Source organism: Gorilla gorilla, chromosome X (genome assembly GCF_029281585.2).
Source record: "Gorilla gorilla gorilla isolate KB3781 chromosome X, NHGRI_mGorGor1-v2.1_pri, whole genome shotgun sequence".
Classification (NCBI taxonomy): domain Eukaryota; kingdom Metazoa; phylum Chordata; class Mammalia; order Primates; family Hominidae; genus Gorilla; species Gorilla gorilla.
Window position 1 is genome coordinate 58,481,387 of NC_073247.2, and position 5,610 is coordinate 58,486,996.

Sequence of the window (5,610 nt, forward strand, 5' to 3'; positions counted from 1 at the left end):
CATCCCCTTTAGGTAAAAATCTCGTTCATTATTGTTTCATGTGCAAGCTCAGGATGAAAGTGTCGGGCCTTGGGAGGTGGATTCCCATGATTCCATGCTCTGGTTCCCTTCTGCAGTAAATGTATCCAAAGGCCTGACCGTGCTTCTTAGATTTCCTGGGTGTAATGTATTGAAGAGGGTGGGGGAATTCACCTGAGCGCATGGTTGTGGGATCACCCAGAAATTGAGGAGTTTCACTATTTTATTTAATTTAGGGTTTAAAAAGGTAAAGTGTGTTCCATATACCTGCAAGAAAACAGCCAGTTTATGGCAAAAACGGTGCTATCTTGAAGCAAATCCACCATCATGATCAACATTTGACTCCTGCATACCGAAGTGTTCTGCAGCAAGGTTTTTAAACAGTTCCTGCAGTATAGATAACCTTAATAATAAGCTTGCTTAACCTGCCCAATTTTCTTTCTTTCTCTTTTCTTTTCTTTTTTTCTTTTCTTTCCTTTCTCTCTCTCTTTCTCTCTCTCTCTTTCTCTCTCTCTTTCTTTCTTTTTCTTTCTTTCTTTCTTTCTTTCTTTCTTTCTTTCTTTCTTTCTTTCTTTCTTTCTTTCTTTCTTTTTCTTTCTTTCTTTCTCTCTTTCTTTCTCTTCCAGAGTCTCACTCTGTCACCCAGGCTGGAGTGCAGTGGTGCGATCCTGGCTCACTGCAACCTCTGCCTCTCGGGTTCAAGCAATTCTCCTGCCTCAGCCTCCAGAGTAGCTGGGATTACAGGTGCCTGCCACCCACACCTGGCTAATTTTTTAATTTTTAGTAGAGACAGGGTTTCACCATGTTGTCCAGGCTGGTCTCAAACTCTTGACCTCAAGTGATTTGCTCGCCTCGGCCTCCCAGTGTTGGGATTACAGGTGTGAGCCACTGTGCCCGGCCTCCCCAGTTTTCCAGAGTTTTGGCAAGCAAGTCTAAGACCAGACTGGCTGGACGTGTCTTTACTCTAAAAGCATGCTATAGAAAGAATACTTTCTGATGGGCGGGTGCGGGGTTCCACCCTCTTAGAGCTCCCTGAGATGGCTTGCATTCCTAAGTCCCTATTAAATATTCCTTTCTGAGAACTGGGTTTGTCAGCCTTATTCTTCTGCCTTTCAGTTCCCTTGGCCTTTAGGGGTGGGTTTGCATACACCAGCTACTGTGGAACATTTGCTGAGCCAGGCAGGAGCTGAAGAACTAAGAAATTGATCCTTTTGTAGTTCCTAAGCATGATGATTGGGTGTTCATGTGCTTATGTGAGATGTGCCTTTCTCGAACCTTGTTATGACATCAGCACATTATTCATCTGATATGAAAAAAGAAAAAAGAAATGGGTAAGGGGAATGAAGCATCTGTGCGTGAAACTCCAGGGTGGCCAGCAACATCTATGTGGGGTGGTGTGACACCTCTGTTAGATGCTTGTGGACCTCCGAATGAGTAATGGGACATCCCAAAAACTCAAAAGGAGTTATTAACTGAAAGCCATATAGTGCACTGCCATAGGGAAGGGTGGTGGATAACCTATCCAGTGGGCTGGCCACTTCTCTGGGCTGTTCATTTGGCATTGGAGGCCCAGCTAGCAGCAGAGATGAAAATTAAATGGCTAGGGAAGGAATTGCAACAAGAAAAAGACACGTGACTTTTGAGTTTTCTCCTTGCATCCAACATAATGAAGAAAATTGACGACCAAGAGAACAAAAATTGAAACCTTAGCATGTAGATAGATTGATCCGCCTAGGGGGAATGAAATGGAAATGACCAGAAATTAAAGCTGTCATAACTAAGCCCGATTGGGATGTGAAAATTTGGAATCCCTGGGAATGTTGTGGAGAGGAATATTTCGATGATATAGAAGTCATAGCTGAAGAGGGGAATGAAGATCTTTGGCAAGCCAAGCTCGCCCCTCGTGCACAGGAAAGTGAAAGCTGAACAACTCCAGCAAAATTGGAGTTGGCCGATCCAGGAGAATCTCACAATCAGTGTATATCACTCTCACGATCACTATCTCACTGCTACAGAACTCTTAAAGATTGCAAAGACGTTTAAACAACCACCTAAGGAACCACTGACCTCTTAGATGGTCCAATTGTGGGACACAGGGTTTTTCTTTAGCTGGGAATCAAGCAGAGAAAAATGATTAATATAATCACCCACCTGGTCCTGCAGCAATGCCTTCATAACCCGGGAAGAATAGCCTTATGGAATGGATTATTCTAGCTATGAGAGAGGCTTGGCCTAATGAAAAAGATTTACCAGGAGGGACAACCTGCTGGTGGTCAATCAAAGAGGCCCTGGGGCTTCTCTGGGAATTAGGAATGAGGCAAGCCATCTATACCTGGGTTTTCACAGGAACTGATATAGCAGTTTTTACTGCCAGGGTGAAAAATAAATTGCTACAGCACGCATGAAGAGAATGGCAGGGCCCTTTTCTGTCTTTGTTGAGGCCTGGAGTGGAACAAGATGTATATGATGTGGGACAAGGCATTGCAAATTTGGAAAAAACTGAGCAAACCAGGGACAGGGTAAGCTTGGGAACCCGATGAGGGTTAGCAAAAGGGAAAAAGAAAATCCCACAGAAAGAAGGAGGAAAAAAAGGGAAAGGGATAGATAAGAGGCACATGTAAGTAAATGTGGCATGATTTATTGGGAGCAGAAACACCCCAATAAAAAATAGACAAACCTAACGCTGTATTAGCAGTCACATAGAGGGAACTACCGCCTGAACAGCAATTTCGTTGCTTCCTTTCTGCCCCTCCTGCAGAAGAGGAAGACTAGACCCCTTCTTGTAATGCCCCAGCCTATCAGGGTGGATCCCATCCGGGCTCCGAAATTACTAGGGCCGAGGTTAATCCCATGTTTGAACAATAGAGGGCGACCAGAGGCCCCATATTGAGCTCATCGCTTACTGGTCCTGAGAATTAAGACTATTGCCTTACTAGGGACGGAATGTACTTTAATCCATGGACACATTCAGAAAGACCCTTTGGTCAACGGTCTGCCATTGATGGTTATGGGGGACAAATGATCCCAGTAAAAAGGACTTTAATACATCTCGGTTTGGGGAAAGTGTCCTCTGCCCCATATATGGTGCTTATTTCCTCTATTCCATAAAATATTTTAGGAATGGATATTCTGTTAGGAAAGACTGTAAACTTCAGTGGAAGAATTCAGATTAAAGGTGGGTATAGTACAGGTATTCTCAGGAGAGGTCAAAATGGAAACCCGTACAATTCTCTAGCCCCAGGTAGGTTGTCAACGTTAAACAATACAAATTGCCTGAGGGGCATGCTGTAATAAGTGCAGCTATTGAGGAACTTAAAAGGTACATATTATCTGGCCAACTCAAAGCAAGATTATCAGATCCATCTGGCCTGCATGCAAACCTGACCAGGCCTGGCTGATGACTGCGGGTTACCAGAAACTGAACAAGGTAACCCTGGCCATACAAGCTGCAGTTTCTTAAATTACTCAGGTAGTCAACCACATCATGTCTGTCCTGGGTACACATCATGCTGTCTTAGGTTTGGCTAATACCTTTTTCTGCATTCTACTGTCCAAATAATCACAAAACCAATTGCTTTTACCTGGCAAGGTTTCCAGTGGACCTTTCAAGTGCTGCCCTAGGGCTATTTCACACTCCTACAATTCGTCACCCAATGATAGCTAGAGACTTGTCTTTGTTCTCACTCCTGACTTCTCTTTTTTAGTCTTCTTATATTTATAATATGGTGTTAACCTCTGAGATGTTCATGTGTATTATGAAAGTCTGAGGGCATTGTGCAATCATCTTCTGGAACAAGGGTGGGAAATCAACCCTTCAGAAGATCTAGGGCCCAGGGCCTGCAGTGAAGTTTTAGGGGTTACATGGTGGGGTAAGATTCCTTTTATATTGGGTACATTGATGGACAAAATCCAGTAACATCCAACTCTGAAAACAAAAGAGAAATCCAAACATTTGTGGGTCTTTTAGGATATTAGAGAGCATTTGTCCCACCCTTAGCCCAATGTTTGAGGCCACTATATGGACTTATTAGAGAAAGGACACATTGAGACTGAGACACGTCACAGCAGGGAGCTTTGAACAGGCTAAAGTGCTAGTATAGCAGGCGCAAGCCTCAGGCACCCCTTTAGAGGGAGTAGAGATGACTTTGGATGTTACTGCTACTCCTGTGGGCAGGAGTTGGGCCTTATGGCAACCACGGTATGGTAAATCAATCCCTTTAAGATTTTGGTCACAATTATGGAAAGGAGCAAAGCCAGATACTGAAAGGAAATTTTCCCTGACCCCTTCACAGGCCTCATGACAGGGGTGCCTCGCTTACTCAGCCCACAGCTCTCAACCCCTTGTGGGATGGGAAGCATGCAGGTGAGCTGGTGTAAGAGCTAGGGAAAGTGCTTTAGGGTGCTGGCAGGAGCAAAACTCTGTGCGTGCCCCAAGGCAGCATCTAAGGAGGATAAAACTCCCGTGGGCCCCCAAAACCCCAGGGCGTGCGTTACAGTGAGCTCTTTTAGCTTTACTGCCCGAGGATGGCTTAAGTAAGTGTTTAACAGCTCAGTGGACCTTCTGCCTTTTCGTGAGGGCAAAGGGTCAGTGTGACAGCCTTTTTGTATTCCGAGCTCTTGTCCAGCATCCAGGAAAAATCAGATTGCACGAACGAATTGAAGGATAACAAATGCAGGGGATTTTATTGCCAATGGAAGTGGCTCTCAGCAGGAAAGGGAGCTGGAAAGAGGAAGGAGCAGGAGAGTATTCTTCCCCTGAAGTCTGGCCGTCTTCAGCCAGACTGTTCTCCAAAGTCCTGCCGTCAAGCCATCCCTCTGAAGTCAAACTGCATCTCTCCAATGTTCAGCTGCTTCTTTTCTTCTCCCCTTCTCTGCTCTCTGCCAGTGGAGCCTGGGGTTTTTATATGTACAGGATGGAGAGCATGGTGGGCCAGGGGTGGTTTTGGAAAAGGCAACATTCGAGCAGGAAAACGCGGATGTGAAGTTCTCACTTTGGGCTGCGGTTCCAGGCTTGAAGGTGGGGCCCTCGTCAGGGACTCCACTTCTTCTGCCTGGAATTTATCTGCCTCCTGTCCCTATCAGTACTCTTCCATTGAACAAGTGCTAGCAGTGTATGCTTTACAGAAGGTGGAATAATTAGCAAAGACCCTTCCCATGACTGTGAGAACTGGTCTACCAATCAAGGGATGGATAGAAGGATTATTTAAATCACCCACCTCCGTTTAAATCCCAAACACCTATCTTGAATAAATGGCATGCCTATTTGCAACAATGAAGTGTCCTGGTAACCAATCCCTTAAGCCGAGAATTGCATGCTGTGTTAGGCCTTGTTATATGTGAGCAACCAAAGGACATCCCTTTGCCCCTTCCTACTCCAGTGTGTGACACAATAAGCAAAGGAGTGTTATGCATCCCTGATCATGCTTGGTATACAGATGGCTCCAGCAAGGGAAACCCCTGTACTTGGACCACTGTTGCTATATGACCACAAACTGATACAATCTGGCTTGATATAAGTACCCATCACAGTAGACAGTGGGCTGAGTTGCAAGCTGCTTGGTTAATAATCACACATAAGCCCTGGCCCCTGGC

At 45.1% G+C, this 5,610-nt stretch overlaps 1 non-coding gene across 1 annotated transcript; it reads left to right on the forward strand.

Annotated features, from left to right (window-relative positions):
• The first annotated feature begins 1,223 nt into the window (after positions 1–1,223).
• Positions 1,224–1,327, forward strand: LOC115932563 (small nucleolar RNA U13). The gene has a single exon (XR_004068828.1). It is a non-coding gene; the product is annotated as a small nucleolar RNA U13 (small nucleolar RNA).
• The last annotated feature ends 4,283 nt before the right edge of the window (positions 1,328–5,610 follow it).